Here is a 19,828-nt window from a genome sequence, read left to right as displayed (position 1 = left end):
TTTTCCCCGACATACCCATGAAACAAAAAAACACCGGTGATTGCAAAACTTCGCTTTCATACCATTGTTTGAGCAATTGTTCCATCCTGAATAATGCAGATGTTTTGATGAAATGCAAATTTAAACATATTCAAACTCTGTTCAAATCAATCAAAAAATAATTGTAATTGTTTTGGGTACAACGCAGCTTTTACAATGTTTATTCGTTTAAAAGATCGTGTCATTTCATCAGTGCCATGGTTTTGTGATCAAATGTTAATTGGAAACCTTTCAAACTCTAAAATACGCCATTGGCGACAACCTAATATTTGGGATATAAATAATTTATTCAATCTCTGACATGCAAATGCTCTCAAACAATTATGACTACCGATATTCGTTAAAGGCAATCTCATCTATTATGTGCAAAACATTCAACTTATTCACTGTTGTTTTTAGGAGAACGCAGCTCATCAAATGTTAATTCGTTTGACAAATAGATCGTGTCATTTCATTAAGTTTGACAAAGGTTCTTCTACTCAAATTCATCTCAACATGTTTTTTTTAATCAGTGCATATTCATAGTCAATTACAGGTTTTGCGGTAACACTAATTTCATTTATGTGAACCTAATGATTTAAACTACTCTGCTTCTATAATTGCTCCCAAACTTCCATGAAATAAAAGTTCCCCAGTGTTGTCATTGTAGCGTTATGGCCCAAATTTGATTACGACTGACTTTAATGAAAACATTTTTGGTTCATTTATATCATTATCAACATCAAACCATATATTTGCCATAAAGAGTCATTCAGATTAGTCCTGTCGCTGTGGAAAAAGTGTATATCCCGAGACACTAATGTGTCAACATACTTTTACATCTTAACCGATCCAGAATATTCGAGATATAATACAAAGGTAAACTGTTATAACATTCGGAACTCCTCGGTCATTTGTATCGAAAACAACCTCGAATGTATGCCGGTACATCAGTACAATTAGTTCGTTCTTTTTTAGTTATATAATTAATCAAATGAAGTGATTACCTTGTATTTATTGATCTAAGTTTAAATTGATTGCAAGTGAAGTGTATTATTGCAAATATAAGTAAGATTCCAAAGAGATAAGTCATTAAGTTTAACCGCAAAATTAAATTACTACGCTATCTTATTGCAGCGGACTTAAACATACCGATTTCTGAGTATGTAAACCGTCCATATACATCCGAGGTTGTTTTTGATAAAAACGTCCGAGGAGCTCCGAATGCTGTTATAAAACGGTTGTTAAACCGACTTGCATCAGTTGAATATTCTACAGCGTTGTTACGAACTATATAAGAAAGTTGTTTTGAAATGTATAAAGATTGCAAGTAGATTGTTATTTTGAGTCTTGAACGTACCGTTACTAACACAGCTATGTTTATCTTTATATATTTTGCTATAAATGGTTTACAACGTTGTTATGCTTGACTTGAGCCTGCTATGTATCGTTAATAACGCAGCTATGTTTAACTTGAGACTGTTTGCTGTATACCGTTTAAAACGCAGCTATGTTTAACTTGAGACTGTTTGCTGTATACCGTTTAAAACGCAGCTATGTTTAACTTGAAACTGTTTGCTGTATACCGTTTAAAACGCAGCTATGTTTAACTTGAAACTGTTTGCTGTATACCGTTTATAACGCAGCTATGTTTAACTTGAAACTGTTTGCTGTATACCGTTTAAAACGCAGCTATGTTTAACTTGAAACTGTTTGCTGTATACCGTTTAAAACGCAGCTATGTTTAACTTGAAACTGTTTGCTGTATACCGTTTATAACGCAGCTATGTTTAACTTGACACTGTTTGATGTATACCGTTTATAACGCAGCTATGTTTAACTTGACACTGTTTGATGTATATTATGTTTAACTTGAGACTGTTTGCTATATACCGTTTATAACGCAGCTATGTTTAACTTGACACTGTTTGATGTATGTTATGTTTAACTTGAGACTGTTTGCTAAATATCTTTAATAACGCAGTCATGTTTAACATGGTACTTTGTCTTTATTTCGTTTTTAACGCAGCTTTGTTTAACTTGAGACTGTTTTCTGTATATCATTTATAACGTAGTTACGATTAATATGAGACTGATTCCTGTATATCGTTTATAACGTAGTTATGTTTAACATGAGACTGATTGTTTTATATCGTTAATAACGTAGTTATGTTTAACATGACATGCTGTCAGTATATCATTTATAACGTAGCTACGATTAACATGAGACTGATTCCTGTATACCGTTTACAACGTAGTTATGTTTAACATGAGACTGATTACTGTATATCATTTATAACGTATTTATGTTTAACGTGAAATGCTGTCAGTATATCGTTAAACACGTAGATATGCCTGACATGAGACTGTTGTCTGTATATCCTTTATAACGTAATTATGTTTAACATGAGACTAATTGCTGTATATTATTTATAACGTAGTAATGTTTAATATGACATTTTGGTTTGTATCGTTTATAGCGTTATTATGCTTAACTTGAGACTGTTGTCAGTTTATCGTTTATAAGGTCATTATGATTAACTTGAGACTATTGTTAGTAACTTGTTTATAACGTTGTTATGCTTGATTTGAGACTGTTTTCTGTATATTGTTTATAACGCAGCTTTGTTTAACTTGAGACGGTTTGCTATGTATCGTTTATAACATAGTTATGATTAACTTGAGACTATTGTAAGTATATCGTTTATAACGTTGTTATGTTTTATTTAAGACTGTTTTCTGTAAATCGTTTAAAACGCAGCTATGTTTAAATTGACACTGTTTGATGTATATTATGTTTAACTTGAGACTGTTTGCTGAATAGCGTTTATAACGCAGTAATGGTTTACTTGAGACTGTTTGATGCATATCGTTTATAACGCAGTAATGGTTTACTTGAGACAGTTTGATGCATATCGTTTATAACGCAGTAATGGTTTACTTGAGACAGTTTGATGCATATCGTTTATAACGCAGTAATGGTTTACTTGAGACAGTTTGATGCATATCGTTTATAACGCAGTTATGTTTTACTTGAGACTGTTTGCTGTATACCGTTTATAACGCAGCTATGTTTAATTTGACACTATTTTATGTATATTATGTTTAACTTGAGACTGTTTGCTGAATATCTTAAATAACGCAGTCATGTTTAACATTAGCCTGTTGTCTTTATTTCGTTTATAACGCAGTTACGATTAACACGAGACTGTTGTCAGTATATCGTTTATAACGTAGTTATGTTTAACATGAGACTGATTGCTGTATATCTTTTATGATGTAGTTATGTTAAACATGAGACTGTTGTCTGTATATCGTTTATAATTTATAACGTAGTTATGTTTAACATGACATTCCGCCACTCAGTATATCGTTTATAACGTAGTTATGTCTTACATGAGACTGATTCCTGTAAATCGTTTATAACGTATACTGTTTAACATGCTACTTTTGTCAGTATATCGTTTATAACGTAGTTATGTCTTACATGAGACTGATTCCTGTAAATCGTTTATAACGTATAATGTTTAACATGATACTTTTGTCAGTATATCGTTTATAACGTAGTTATGTCTTACATGAGACTGATTCCTGTATATCATTTATAACGTAGTTATGTTTAACATGACATTCCGCCACTCAGTATATCGTTAATAACGTAGTTATGTCTTACATGAGACTGATTCCTGTATATCGTTTATAACGTATACTGTTTAACATGATACTTTTGTCAGTATATCGTTTATTACGTAGTTATGTTTAATTTGCGACTTTTTCTTTGATCGTTTATAGATTGGCACTTGTTAACTTTCGTTATGTGTACTTTAGACGCAGTTTGACTTTATTCTGTTCCCGTGTCCCGCCGTTATGCTACATCATTTGTAAAATTGCATCTTCATGCCATTGTTTAAAATATTGTTCCATCTTTAATAATGCAGATGTTGTGATCAAATGCAAATTTGAAAATTCTCCATTTCTAAAAAGTTTCCATTACTGAACAATAGTTTGGATATGGAACATCTATTCATTCAGACCCCATAGCACCTGCGTAATACATTTTTGTAATTGTTTTAGAACAACGCAGCTCATGAAATGTTGATTTGTTTAATAGATCACGTCATTTGATTTGTGGCAGAACATATATTCAGTTTTGTTTCTGAAACCGGAGGAACAATTGTTATCTTTTAAACATATTCCCGTAGGACAACATCAGGGCCATTGTGTTTAAAATGGCACCAAGGTACCTGCAAATTTTATTTGAATATGCCTGGATAAGGTAATTTAAATAATTATGGTATAATCCCGAGCTTTCATTTTCATGTTGAGTTTTATGAAAGTATGGATTTTAGTGCACACAAATGAAAATAGTAAAACAATGGATGAAAATAAATGTAATGAAAATGTAAAGAAACTACATAACACTTTATGTTAGAAAGGCAAAGTAATGATGACTGCCTACACATGCTTCCATGACGCTTTGATCAATGTTGAATACATCTTCTTTTGCAAATATTGAAATGTTCAAATATGTTTGTTTTCTCTTTTACTAATTCCATGTTATATTGATGTAAATTCTACTAATTGTTTGAAGAGATACACATTCTCTCTCTCTCTCTCTCTCTCTCTCTCTCTCTCTCTCTCTCTCCATCTCACTTTTTCGCTCCCTGCCCCTCTCCCTCTCCCTCTCTCCCCCGCTCTCTTTCCCTCCCTGTCCCTCTCCCTCTCTCCCTCTCCCTCTCTACCCCGCTCTCTTCCCCCCCCCCCGCTCTCTCTCTCTCTCTCTCTCTCTCTCTCTCTCTCTCTCTCTCTCTCTCTCTCTCTCTCTCTTTTAACCTGGCGACTGTCTAAGAACTTCTATTTACCCTTATATTACCAGTTTATAACATTGCTCCTGGGATAATTGTTGTCACAAATATCACTACGCACTAGTAAAGGTTTATTTGATACATATTAATAATTAAATTAAACAAATGACTTTATATTATAAAACTTGACTTTAATAAGAGTAAACAGCATAAATGTAGTACAGAAATAATATAAATAAACAGCTTAAACATCGATGAAGAAAATTAAATAACCACTTTATTGTTTATGAATACAATGTATAAAAATACTTAGATAAATATTTTATTGTTTAAGCATATACTTTATTGCACTGTGATATTACTTAAAAGCTTTTATGAACAAAAACAGGCATTAAGTTTGGTGGTCCTGGCTTTAATTTAGTAATAGTCCTTTCATGCTCTTCTAGAGCCCTAATATTATACTACTGTCTGACACGAAGGTTTTGGAGCATTGAATCATCCTTGCCTTTTGTTCAATCCATTTATGATAAAGAGAACAAGAATGAAATACATCTTATTTCAAATCATTCAAAGTACATGCATGATGGTCCATAAAACTTGTCTGTTTAAGTAATTAGATTATTGGACCCGCAATAGGGATCTTTACTTTTAAAGCAGCACTCTTCTTTCTGGCCAGTATACTTTGTTTATGGTTTCAAATAAAAATGTAAGGTTAAATTACTCACTACCTAAGTGCAAAAACTGCCAACAGTAAATTTACTTGTGTTCATGCATTTTCAAACAACCCTAAAAAATTTCAATACAGAATAAATTGTTGAAAAACCACGGCACAAAGTGTGTTTGTATTTTGTATAAAACCTGTAGTTTTAAATATTTACACTGGTGTAAAGATAAATTTTGATCCCTGACTGCAGATCTAGAGTACTCGGGTTCGAATCCTGCTGCCGGTGGTAGATGTGTCTCTATTTGATTTATTTCCTCTAGTCTTTCTCATTATTATGTTTACAAAGTCTTTCTTTTGCTTTATATTTGATTACATCAGAACAGCCGCTAATGGGCCTTTAAACTATGCCCCTTTATCACAATGTCAGATAAGCTTAGCAAGTCATATCACAATCATAGCCTTCACAAATGACACCTTGAACGTTTTACATTTTATCATTCAATGCAACATTAAACCTATTATAATAATCTATAATTGCAACCTAGATATTTTTACAAGTAAACCATAAACACAACCTTGACACTTTAAAAATTAGTCCATGAATATAACCTTCCAATATTGCAATTGACCATGAATGTAATCGTGACCATTTTACAATTGATCCATGAATGCAAATTTTAGTTTGATCCATTAACATACCATTAACATTTTCACAACTGATCGAATCATGTAATGTAGCCTCGACCTTTTAACAATTAATCAATACTTGCAACCTTGACCTTTTAACAAATGATCCATAAATATTTTGTAGTCTTGATCTCAAAAAATGATAAAAAATATAAAAATATAAAAGTAAACGTGACATTGACCTTTAACTACACAGCGACACACCTTCAAAAAGGAGCACATGTTAAGCCCTTCAATGGATGACAATTTAGGGATCTAAATATATCAACATAAAAGTATGTCATATACAATGTATTTTATTAAAGAGTAGTGAAATATGACTAGTAAGAATAATTTAGATTAAGAATGCTGCATGCATGTTGTGGAAAATTATATGGCATTGTTCCAGGCTTTAAGTTAATAGATTATATACTTAATGAATATGAAACAAATAATCAATTGTAATTTGAGTTATATAACAGTAAAGAATCGAATCCAAACACATTATACGTATATGCATTTGACATTCATTGATTAAAAAACCATGTGAAGTTACCATAAATGTGATATGTCTGTACTAAACTCATTGTATATATTAGATGCATTTGACATTCATGGATTAAAAAACCATGTGAAGTTACCATAAATGTGATATGTCTGTACTAAACTCATTGTATATATTAGATGCATTTGACATTCATGGATTAAAAAAAACATGTGAAGTTACCATAAATGTGATATGTCTGTACTAAACTCATTGTATATATTAGATGCATTTGACATTCATGGATTAAAAAACCATGTGAAGTTACCATAAATGTGATATGTCTGTGCTAAACTCATTGTACATATTAGATGCGTTTTAAATTCCGTGGTTAAAGGCACATGTGATATTGTTACCATAGATGTGATATGTATATGCTTATAGGTTTTGTTTTTTTCTACAAAACTATATCTTTGTTGTAAGAACAAAAAAATAAATACATGAAATACTAAGGTTCTTACAGCTAATGATTTCAATCCTGAAAAACAACTTCAGGTCTGTTCGAGTATAAGGGATTCATGTCCAAAGAAGGGTTCCATAGTCAGGTATGTATGTTCATTTCAACTTCCTCCACTTGTGATGCAAATGTGATGCAAATGTACGAACAAAAAACACAATCTTTACAACTTTACAATAGTCTAAAGTTAACAGCTCTCATTCCTGAACTTCAGAACACCTGATGTAAATGTCTAAAGGGAAAATATCTTTCAGCAAAATAATATATAAATCATCTAATCCCTTTCAGAACTTCATATTTTATTCAGCTTTATGTTAATCATGCGAACCATAACTCTGTGCAGATTTAAAGTGACACTCTTATTCAAAAGCAATACATACACATGTATAACAAATATCAAGTTTGACTGATAAACTCTTAACTATTTATTAAATAATGCATTTATGGAAAATATGAATTACTGATAACAAGAATGTAACCGTTTATTTAATAGCAGAAAGCGCTAAAATATTAAATGATTGGTGAATGCTAAAATAGTTATTGTAGTCTCATAAGGTCGAAATACTGTGTTTTTTGCTCACTTCTTTTAACCTAAACTCGGTATCCTTCATAAAAACAATTGATTTCGAAATCTTATTTGTGAGTAAGAGTGCATCTTTAATCATTTACACAACTAAGCCCACACAATGCTTGAATAATGGTCTTATTGATTCAAGTTAATCTGTCTTCCATCCTCCTATTATACAGGGACAATGTTGTCAACAACCGCATCATACAATACATTTTCAAATCTTATAACTTGAGTTGTTACACAATATCATTAAAACAAAAATATGGAATGGAAAGGTTTAAACATTCTTTATTTTGAATTTGAAAATTAAAATCTTTCGTTCTATATAGTTGATTCGAATTTAGTTTATAAGATGGCCGCTTAAGTAGTATGTTAGCACAAAACAAATGTGATAGTTCAGCGCGGGACTGTTGTAACCCTTTATATTCCTGTATTGAGTTACAGCCCCAAATTAAGGGTTTTGTTTCTTCAAAAGATATGAAATGTCTGCCGATGGAAAAAAGTTACATTTAATGACTAAAAAGTACATTATACATCTGCTCTTGATAGAAATAGGACATACAGTAACAATTTCGAATCTTTGAAGACCAAAACAAATGATTTTCTTGTTATCTATTTACTGACCGTTTCTTTAAATGTTTTCTTTACCCAAAACCTGTCAAATGATGCCAAATTATATGGGTTAACCGGGCATGCACAATATACGCATCGGGGTGTAGAACTTTAAGCATTATATTGGTCCGATTCCTAAAGGTATCGTCGTATCAGATTCCTAAAGGACTTTGCGGGTCGGATTCTTCAAAGACTTTATGGGTCAGATTCCGTAAAGCCTTTGTGGGTTAAATACATTAAGGAAATTGTGGGCCGGATTCTATAAGGACTTTGTGGGTCAAATACCTTTAGGGAATTTATGGGTCGGATTTTATCAGGACTTTGTTGGTCGGATTCCTTAAGGAAATTGTGGGTCGGATTCTATATGGACTTTGTGGGTCAAAAGCCTTTGTAGGTCAAATACCTTAAGGAAATTGTGGCTCGGATTCTGTAAGGACTTTGTGGGTCAAATACCTTAAGGAAATTATGGGTTGGATTCTATAAGGAGATTGTGGGTCAAATATCTTAAGGAAATTGTGGGTCGGATTCTATTTGGACTTTGTGGGTCAAACACCTTTAGAAAATTGTGGCTTGGATTCTATAAGAACATTGAGGGTTAAATACCTTAAGGAAATTGTGGCTCGGATTCTATAAGGACTTTGTGGATCAAATATCGTTAGGAATTTGTGGGTCTGATTTTTTAAGGACTTTGTGAGTCAAATACCTTAAGGAATTGTGGGTTAAATACATTAAGGACTTTGTGCATCAACAATGCACTACTGATAAGATAGGCAGCAAAATGCCTCAACAATGCTCTACTGATAAGATTGGCAGCAATGGTCATCAACAATGCTCTACTGATAGGATAGACAGCAATGGTCATCAACAATGCTCTACTGATAAGATGGACAGCAATGTTCATCAACAATGCTGTACTGATAAGATAGACAGCAATGTACATCAACAATGCTCTACTGATAATATTGGCAGCAATGGTCATCAACAATGCTCTACTGATAAGATAGACAGCAATGGTCATCAACAATGCTCTACTGATAAGATAGACAGCAATGGTCATAAACAATGCTCTACTGATAAGATAGACAGCAATGGTCATCAACAATGCTCTACTGATAAAATAGACAGCAATGGTCATCAACAATGCTCTACTGATAAGATTGGCAGCAATGTACATCAACAATGCTCTACTGATAAGATAGACAGCAATATTCATCAACAATGCTCTACTGATAAGATTGGCAGCAATGGTCATCAACAATGCTCTACTGATAAGATAGACAGCAATGTTCACCAACAATGCTGTACTGATAAGATAGACAGCAATGTTCACCAACAATGCTCTACTGATAAGATAGACAGCAATGTTCATCAACAATGCTCTACTGATAAGATAGACAGCAATGTTCACCAACAATGCTCTACTGATAAGATAGACAGCAATGTTCATCAAGAATGCTCTACTGATAAGATAGACAGCAATGTTCATCAAGAATGCTCTACTGATAAGATAGACAGCAATGTTCATCGACAATGCTCTACTGATAAGATAGACAGCAATGTTCATCAACAATGCTCTACTGATAAGATAGACAGCAATGTTCATCAACAATGCTCTACTGATAAGATAGACAGCAATGTTCATCAACAATGCTCTACTGATAAGATAGACAGCAATGTTCATCAACAATGCACTACTGATAAGATAGGCAGCAATGTTCATCAAGAATGCTCTACTGATACGATAGACAGCAATGTTCATCGACAATGCTCTACTGATAAGATAGACAGCAATGTTCATCAACAATGCTCTGCTGATAAGATAGACAGCAATGTTCATCAACAATGCTCTACTGATAAGATAGACAGCAATGTTCATCAACAATGCTCTACTGATAAGATAGACAGCAATGTTCATCAACAATGCTCTACTGATAAGATAGACAGCAATGTTCATCAACAATGCTCTACTGATAAGATAGACAGCAATGTTCATCGACAATGCTCTACTGACACATGTATGATAAGAATATCTGGATATGCCGTTTCAAATCTTGAATCTCAAACTCAGACGCAAGGCTTAAATGATTATGGCCAATTTAGTTTTCAGTGAAGGGAAAAAAAATATCTGTTATGCAGATATTATAGAAGCTAAGAAAATATTCGAAAGTCTAGAATGCCTGATAAAAGCTAAGAAAATACTCGACAGTCTAGAATACCTGTTGTTTTCAATGAAGACAAAGCCAGGTAAACACAAAGACCAAGCAACGCACAACTATCAGAGAATATGGCTTATGCACCCAATTCATCGGCACCCATGTGTATCTATGCTGAGAGTATCCACAAGATGCGAACAGTCTGCACTGGTTTCCAATCAACCAGACCATTAAATCGAATCATTCAATTTCCTTCTTCAATGTGCCAGAAATTTACAGTTCAAAATCACTTTTGAGGCGGTACAAATTGACTGTTTCTTTTTTGCAAAAAGCATTATCATTGTGCGCTAATCAGCTCATTGGTACGCTTTTCTACGTGTATTTACAAACAGTAGTATTCTTGGCAAAATCTCAATTGAATACACACTCGGTTTTAAAATACTTTTGTCTTAGTTATTATTTACTTTATTCATCTTAAGACTGTGAAAAAGTGCTCACTTAATATTGTAAGTCACGCTTGTTGGTCATATTATGTTGATGCGAGAGTGAGGACTTCTGTTGAAACCAGTGTTGTGGAAACCAGTGTTGTGGAAACCAGTGTTGTGGAAACCAGTGTACCAAAAAAACGCACCAGCCCATGGTTACACAATACACTCACATGCACCAAGGCCTGGAGCTGTATTCACAAATACCTTGAGTTTTAGTTTGAGACTTGGGAATCAAAACTGCAAAGCTTCGTTTTACTGTACACTTTTATTAAAGGAGTAATAGCAGTAAAACTAGCAATTTGTTGCACATGCAATGTTTAACAATAAGTACGTAATTTATTCAGAAACAACTAAATTTAAGATACTTTATGATATTTAATAACACAAATTTCATAACCTGACTCTCAAATTCCGATTGAGTTGAGTTCAGAAACATTTTTTGCGAACAATGTGCACTATCCACGAAACTAACTGGAGAAACGTTTGACTGGCCAGTTAAATATTTCAAGGGAAATAAATGCATGATGACAAAGCCCCAATTTCCCAAACAATTTAATGTCCCTTATAACAGGAGTACGTAACATTTTCGTTTAAGAGAGTTTTAATATTTTCATAGAACGATTTTTAAGAGAATTAAAACAACCTAGTCTTTATTTAGTTCAATCAATATTATGTCAAAAACTTAATTTAAACTTTAAGATACTTAAGGGTGATGCTTTAAAATCCACACGATCATAACAACGTTTGACTTGTCAGTTATATATTTAAAGAGAAATAACTCCATGATGACAAAGCCCCAATTTCTCAAATAATCTTCAGTCCCTTATTCACAGGACCAGGCTTAGTATAGTTTGTTTGGTGTTAAGTATACATTGTGTTATGTTTTCCCTTTAGAAATTTGTGATACTTTTGAAGAAAATATGTTCATAAGATCATCACGAGTATCTAGTTTTTGTTTTGTTTAATCAAGATTATATAAACTATTTTGCTTATTGAACTATTAGGATACTTAAGAATGTTGTTATTATAATCGAGACGACCGTAAAGCCAAATTTTAAGTGCAAGCACTCGCCACTGTTGATTTTGAAATATTATGTCTAGATGTATTAAAAAAACAATATCTTATCGCTCTTTCGACCCCCTTTCTCCGATCCTTCTTATACGGTACGATGAGGGCATTGGCACTTGGGGATGGCTATGAAGATGATGTACGGCATACAATCGCATTTTTCCAAAATATAAAAAAAAAAAATCTGAAAGCTGTACAGTTTTTATACGAACTTACTTAAGCTCAATTTTGTAGATAAAGGAATGCTGACTTGAATTGCTCGGGTACGTTTCCTGCACAAAATCCGGTGTTATGTCCTGTTTTTCAGAGTCCAAGCCATATCTACACTACTAGACCACTCACACTCTCTACCTGGACTAAGAAATGATAAATTATCAATATTCGGTGCTTCAAAATAGCTTTGACCTGCGACTTTAAATCAGTTCAAAATGTATAAAAATAGTGCTGCAGAACAAATTCTAACACTCGACTGTTTGTGTGTTTGCTCATATGAAAAAGGGGCGTAACGCAAGAATTATATATCCATAATTATAAATGAGCGTTTTGTCTCTGACAACCCGTGTACCACAAGACAGTTTTTCACGAGAATGCCAGCGGTGACAACGAAACTAACGCTATAGTAACACCTCGACTTTTCCTTAAAAAAGACGAGCTAAATAGATTTATTACATTCGAGTGTGTGTATTTATACTGCATTATACGTGACAACATCAAACTATACAATTTCATTGAATGAATGTTTCTAATTATGAACATTATATAATAGCAACACACTTACATGGAATAGATGCACTAATCGTCGATTGTATGACTTTATCAGTCGTTCATGAGAGATCGCCTCCCGACCACATTGCTTCTACAATGACGACGTGTTTTCTCTGGAATGGCGGCATACGAGTCACCAAGGTTTGCAGTGTCCCAGTCAAGATGAAAATAACAAAGTGGTTATGAATTGACATTGTTTCACCCAGAGATGTGCAATAAAAAACCTGCTGGTGGAATGAATTATTTGACGAACGTCTCACACTTCATGTTAGTGGTAGTCTTGCAGCGTCAGAATGTTTTGAACCTTAATATGAATACCTTCCCTAACTACGCATATAATGAACAATGTGTAAGCCAATTTTCAGATAGATTTTGAAAAAAGTGCATGGTCAATACACCTTAAAATCTTTAAATCTGTTGACCAAGTTACATAGTAAAACAAGCCAAAATATCTGTGAATTTGACCACCGACCATTGACTTATCACAAACTGTGTACTGAACAGGCCTGACTTCAGTGAAAGCTAACATTCGCTTGCATTACCTAGTTTGTTTTGTGTCCCAGTTGCATTTGTTCGTATACAGTTGAGGCGGGAAACCAAATCGCAAACTTTAGCCACAAATTTCTTTGTCAGGCTAAATTGCACCCGAGACAGGGTCTTTCGCACCAGTACCGTAACGATTTGATGAACATTTGTGCAAAGGTACGTTAATATCGACACTATGTTAGTAATTTTGATCAACCCTTCAGAAGAGTGAATTCGTTTATGGCGTACATGACTGAATATCATGAATATATCGAGTGTCGTCACATAAGGCTATTTGCAATTTTAACAAATTTACGGTCTAGAAAAACACAGAATATTTGATATTGTTCATTTCCGTTATTATTGACCCTAACCTAAGAACTTTGACCTGGCCTTAGGTTCACTACAAATGTTACGTTATTTTATATTGTTATCGTATTTATTCAATATTAATTTTAATTTATATTTTTAAATTTAATTATGTTTGTTTACAAACGAGATGACAGAGTAATATATTGTGTATACAAATTTTCCAATTTATTTGTTAGATAAACCTAGTGTATTTATTTTAAACCCAAAAGCAGGTTAATGTTTGTAAATAATTTATTTAATAAACAAATTGTTAATAATCCTGTTTTGTGATGGTCTTTCTAAATGAATGCTATGTATTTTTTTTCTATTTTTACATACATAATTACCATAGAATGCAAAAAATATCATTTAAATATATTTAGCATATATTGTAAAGATGTACAGATATCTAACAAACTACTCTTGAATGTTATTTGGTCAAGGTCATTTCATGGTAGATATACAGAAGAAAACCTGATGAACTCATGTATTCATTTAAATAAATTTTCAAATTTAATTATGTTTGTTAACAAACTAGATGACAGAGTAGTATATTTGTTTTATACCATTGTATTAATATATTTCTTAGATAAACGTAGCGTATTTATTTTAAAACCAATAGCAGGTTACATGCTTGTAAATAAAACTTCTAATAAACAAATTGTTAAAAATCCTATTTTGTAAGAGGCTTTCTAAGTAAATATCATGTATTTTTTTCTATTTCGGCGATTATGTTGACATACGGAATTAACATTTTAAAGCCATAGTCATTTCAAGGCTAAATACGGAAAATATCCAGAAATTGTTACTTCCGGTCTATTTTCTACCTGTAAAAGTTAATTGCGTTCTGTTTGTTTACAATATTAAATGCAGAACATTTAATCATTTTTTTATAAATTGCTACATTTGTAATTTAAAAATATTGACTTAAATGATTGTATTAAGCGTCAGTGAAAAGTCGCTATGTCGAAGTCGTCTGGACATCGGAAAATACTTCGAGATAACGAAAATTCGATAAAACCGAAAATAAATGTACAATTATAGGAATGACGTCACCATTACGTCATATGTACTTCCGTTGTGTGGAAAATTCTCAATAAAAAAAAATGTTTTTTATGATTGATAGACATGTTTTCACAAGCTCAATACACTGTAAATCAAAACTATCATTATTCCTGAAACTTTTATACCTTAAGTATCTATTCTTGCTTGATTTATCATTTAGAGTAGAGATTAAAGCATAAACCGCTGCCCTATAGTTGAAAGGTCATTTTGGAATAACTGTCATGGCGGACGGTGCAATTTTTAGAGTTTGTTTTTCAAGTGGAGTGATTTTTCTTAGGAATAACTTGACCCCCCTTTTTTATTGGCTTAAAATGTAATTTAAAGCTTGTGCTTTAAGAATATATGTGGTTATCATAGCCTGCATTCGCTCGAAATGCCTTTCAATGTTGTCTAAAAATTATAATTTTACATTGAATTATATAGGGAAAAACAATGGTGGTGTGTAACCTAAACCGTAAAAATCCCCGAAACACGTTCGACCTATCCAGAACATCGAGATAACAGAGATCGACATAGCGATTTTCGACTGTATATTGGCAATAGACCACTATGGCGATAATGACTGCCATCTTGGTTAGCACTGTAACTGCCAAGATACCAACGTTCTTACCTGTCTAAAATGAACTGACCCCTACAAATAAGCCAAGAAACGATCTGGTCAACACAAATCACTCACACATACCCCTAGGGAATATTGACTTCTTCTGTCCTTACCTAATACGCAATAAATGTGAGCTTCATTGTGCATTCTGTTTCACGCTACTGTTGCTTTCTGATTCTGTATAAATCTGTTTTATATTAGTGCTATAATTCACACATAACAGTTTATTTAAGGGCTCTGATCAACACATAGTTGGAGTGTTTGATGGAGGAAATTTATGTTAGTTCCCATTCATTATTTTTGCAAAGGTAAAACTTTGCGTCTTTTTTATCTTGCGTTTAACACATTTTAACTCCACAGATAACTAATCCTTCGTGAAATTTGCTCAACTCCTTAACACAATAACATATGTTGCCCAAGTTCTGCTAAAATTCAAACCCATATGTAATGCTTCTTGGCCTTTTCCTGTTTGTATTAAAAGCTTACCTAACCAAATTACATCCCAACGTTGTCAAATCAATAAGTAGATCAAGAAATGTTTCCAAAAAAGTCCACTGAACCACATCTTTGTTGAAATACCTAAACAAGATATATTTGTGGAATTATCAGTTTTAAGGAAATTATGCTGAATGAACTTGATGTGTTTTAAGAAGGAAAGCTTGACTGCCACGATGACCATTAGGCATATCAGGGACAAATTCAACATCCCAATTAAATTTCACAGACAGTGTGCGGATAATGTTTTTAAACTACTGTTCAGCGTGACATTGACCTTTGACCTACTGACACAAAACATTGAAGGGGACTTCTACTGGTAAAGTAACACACTCTTTGTGAAGTTCCACGGCCCTAAGTCAAACATATTTTTCGTTATTGTGCTGAGAGATTTAACAACATTTTTGGATGTAATTGTGACTTTTCACCTGCTGATTCGAAATGCAAGAGGGGTTTTTCAGAAAAAGCGAGCTAGATTATATGCAAACGTATCGTCAAATGACGCCGCTGAAATTGAGTCCTAGCCCTGTGTGCGCTGATATTTGATTTGGAAGTTAGAGCGGGCTAAACGATTAAAACAGTGAAAACTATCGAAATGTTAATTTAATGTTTGAAACAGTATAATATATTTAAATGTTATTCCACTGACAAATCTCTATAAACCGCCGAAAAACATATTATAAATTTGATATTATGATTACACCAAGATGGTTTCAATTCTGCAGCCTTTCTCAACGTATTGAGTATGCTTGTCGTGGATATCATTATAACCTTTCCTTAAAGTACACATGTTTTTCGGTCTTGATGCGTTATGGAACTACATACTAGTACTTATGACCTGTTTGATTTTATATGGACCGTTTTAATAAAGATCGCAGGGTTAAAGATTTCGAGGCGTTATCCGGTTTTTGGCATCAACTGCGATTCAATTAAATTATCGTAAGAACATTTATCGTATTGATTCTGCCGATGATTCATTCGGAACACCTCGGCCATTTTCCATCGAAAACTACCTCGGATGTATATGGACGGTTTACAATGTCAGAAATCTTAGCATGAATTATGAACTACGTTACAAGTAGAACGCGTAGTAATTTCAATTAAACGGTTAAACTTAATGACCTTACTCTTGGGAATAATAATCATTTGTGTAATAATTCTCTTCAAAGACAATCAATTTAGACCAAGTCAAACACAATACAAGTTATAAATATTCTCTTTAATTCCACTCTTCAAGTGACATGACATGTAGTGCAATTCATTATATAAATAATACAGGTTACCAAATGCATAATTTTTACAGATGCATGAATATTAGATATTCTTCATTAAAATGATCGAACCAATCCTTCAAATGTTTGTTTACAATATTTACAGGCATGCATACTCTGTATTTACCCGTCTAATAACTAAGAGCTTATCGAAAACGAAAAATAAGCATTTAGTGGCAGGTTTGAGATGTGTATGTTGGGGTACTTATGCGACAAAATGCAAACAATAATTTATCATATTTACACACTAGTTTTGCTATTGTACAGACTGATAGTGTCGTGAATAAATTTGCATGCTTTGTTAAGAAACATCTTAAAAGTTTCCTCCGGAAGACTGAACGCAGTGATGAAGTTTGGCTGGAAGAGTGAGCACATTCGATATTCATTATCGGTATTTTATTTAGTCATATAACTTCTTAAACTGAATTTCAAAATTAAAATTATCATGACTATCATTTAAAAATATCAAAACAACTTTAAAAGGAGACAAGATTAGAATGTGCGAAAAATAATACAGCTGTGAAATTAATTTCACGCTCATAAGCTTAGCTTGATCTTAGCTTGATCTTGTTAAAAGGGACTTACGATTATTCGAGAAATTGTGATCTTATAGTTATGACAGTTCAATATAGTACGGTCCGCATTTAATAGTCCCTATTTTTCCTTTTAAAGGATATTTGAATGAGAAATGATAATATATGTTGTTAATTATAGCACGCATTGCATAGCAACATATTGCTGAGTATTTTTTATTGTTATAAATTGATACGACCAGAAGTGTAGGTACACGAAATCCGCCTTTCTCTGTTAATTTTCAACGGTCCAGGGCATGATTTAATCCTGTACGGTTTTTGGAGCAGGACTTGTCACCCACAGGACTTTTAACCCCTTTGTCGTTTGGAAAACCAAGGACTGTTCAACCCCTTTGTCGTTTGGGAAAACAAGGGCTTTTCAATCCCTTTGTCGTTTGGGAAATCAAGGACTGTTAAACCCCTTTGTCATTAGGTAAATCAAGGACTATTCAACCCCTTTGCCATTTGAGAAATCAAGGACTGTTCATTCCCTTTATCATAAGGGACATCAAGGACTGTTCACCCCATTTGTCGTTTAGGAAATCAAGGACTGTTCAACCCCCTTGTCGTTTGGAAAATTAAGGACTGTTCAACCCCCTTTGTTGTTTGGGAAATCAAGGACTGTTCAACCTCCTTGTCGTTTGGGAAATCAAGGACTGTTCAACCTCCTTGTCGTTTGGGAAATCAAGGACTGTTCAACCTCCTTTGTTGTTTGGGAAATCAAGGACTGTTCAACCTCCTTGTCGTTTGGGAAATCAAGGACTGTTCAACCTCCTTGTCGTTTAGGAAATCAAGGACTGTTCAACCCCCTTGTCGTTTGGGAAATTAAGGACTGTTCAACCCCCTTGTCGTTTGAGAAATCAAGGACTGTTCAACCTCCTTTGTTGTTTGGGAAATCAAGGACTGTTCATTCTCTTTGTTTTAAGGGAATCCAAGGACTGTTTAACCTTTTTTCATATGGGAGATCAAGGACTGTTCACCCCTTTGTCATTTGGGAAATTAAAGACTGTTCAACTCCTTTGTCGTTTGGGAAATCAAGGACTGTTCAACCTCCTTGTCGTTTGGGAATGAAGGACTGTTCAACCCCTTTGTCGTTTGGAAAATAAAGTTCTGTTCAACCCAATTGTCGTTTGAGAAATCAAGGAGTGTTTAATCCCTGTGTCGTTTGAGAAATCAATGCCTGTTCATTCCCTTTGTTTTAAGGGAAATCAATGCCTGTTCATTCCCTTTGTAATTTGGGAAATCAAGGACTGTTCACCCACTTTGTAATTTGGGAAATCAAGGACAGTTCACGCCTTTTGTCAATTGGGAAATCAAGGACAGTTCATTCTCGTTGTCATTAGGGAAATCAAGGACTGTTTATTCCCTTTGTCATTAGGGAAATCACGGACTGTTTACCCACTATGTCATTTTGGAAGTCAAGGACTGTCCATTCCCTTTGTCATTAGGAAAATCAAAGACTGTTCAAATCCTTTGTCGTTTTGGAAATCAATGACTGTTCATTCCCTTTGTCATTAGGGAAATCAAGGACTGTTCATTCCCTTTGTCATTAGGGAAATCAAGGACTGTTCATTCCTTTTGTCATTAGGAAAATCAAGAAGACTGTCCATTCCCTTTGTCAGTAGGAAAATCAAGGTCTGTTCAACCCCTTTGTCATTTCAACCTCTAAATAGCCTAAGACTTTTGAACCCCCTGTGAAACGAAAGCATTTCAACCCCTGATAAATTATTGATTTTGCACATTTGAAAAGATAAAACTTATTCTAGTAAATAAAGCAATAAGAACAATTTAATTCGTAATTTATTTTCAAACGAAGAATATATTAAGAATAAAGCCAGTAAAATACAGTTAAATAAAAATAATGAATGAGAAAAGTGCATAAAAAATATACAATTTACTTAGCATACACAAAAGGGATCATTTATGAATAAGTAACTAACATTGACATTGAATCAAAAGATAAATATACATACTTAAAACACATAACATTTCTGACTAGCAAAAAATGCTAAAGGTTGAAATCTCTTAAATGTAGGGGTTGAAATGTCTTCAATGTGATTATGACAATATTTAAATTAGGGATTGAAAAGTATTCAATTTTAGTTAAGTTAAGTCCAACCACGCAGGAGTGAAGAG

Source organism: Mya arenaria, chromosome 10 (genome assembly GCF_026914265.1).
Source record: "Mya arenaria isolate MELC-2E11 chromosome 10, ASM2691426v1".
Lineage (NCBI taxonomy): Eukaryota > Metazoa > Mollusca > Bivalvia > Myida > Myidae > Mya > Mya arenaria.
The sequence above is the reverse complement of the archived record's forward strand: the minus strand, read 5'-3'. Positions refer to the sequence as shown.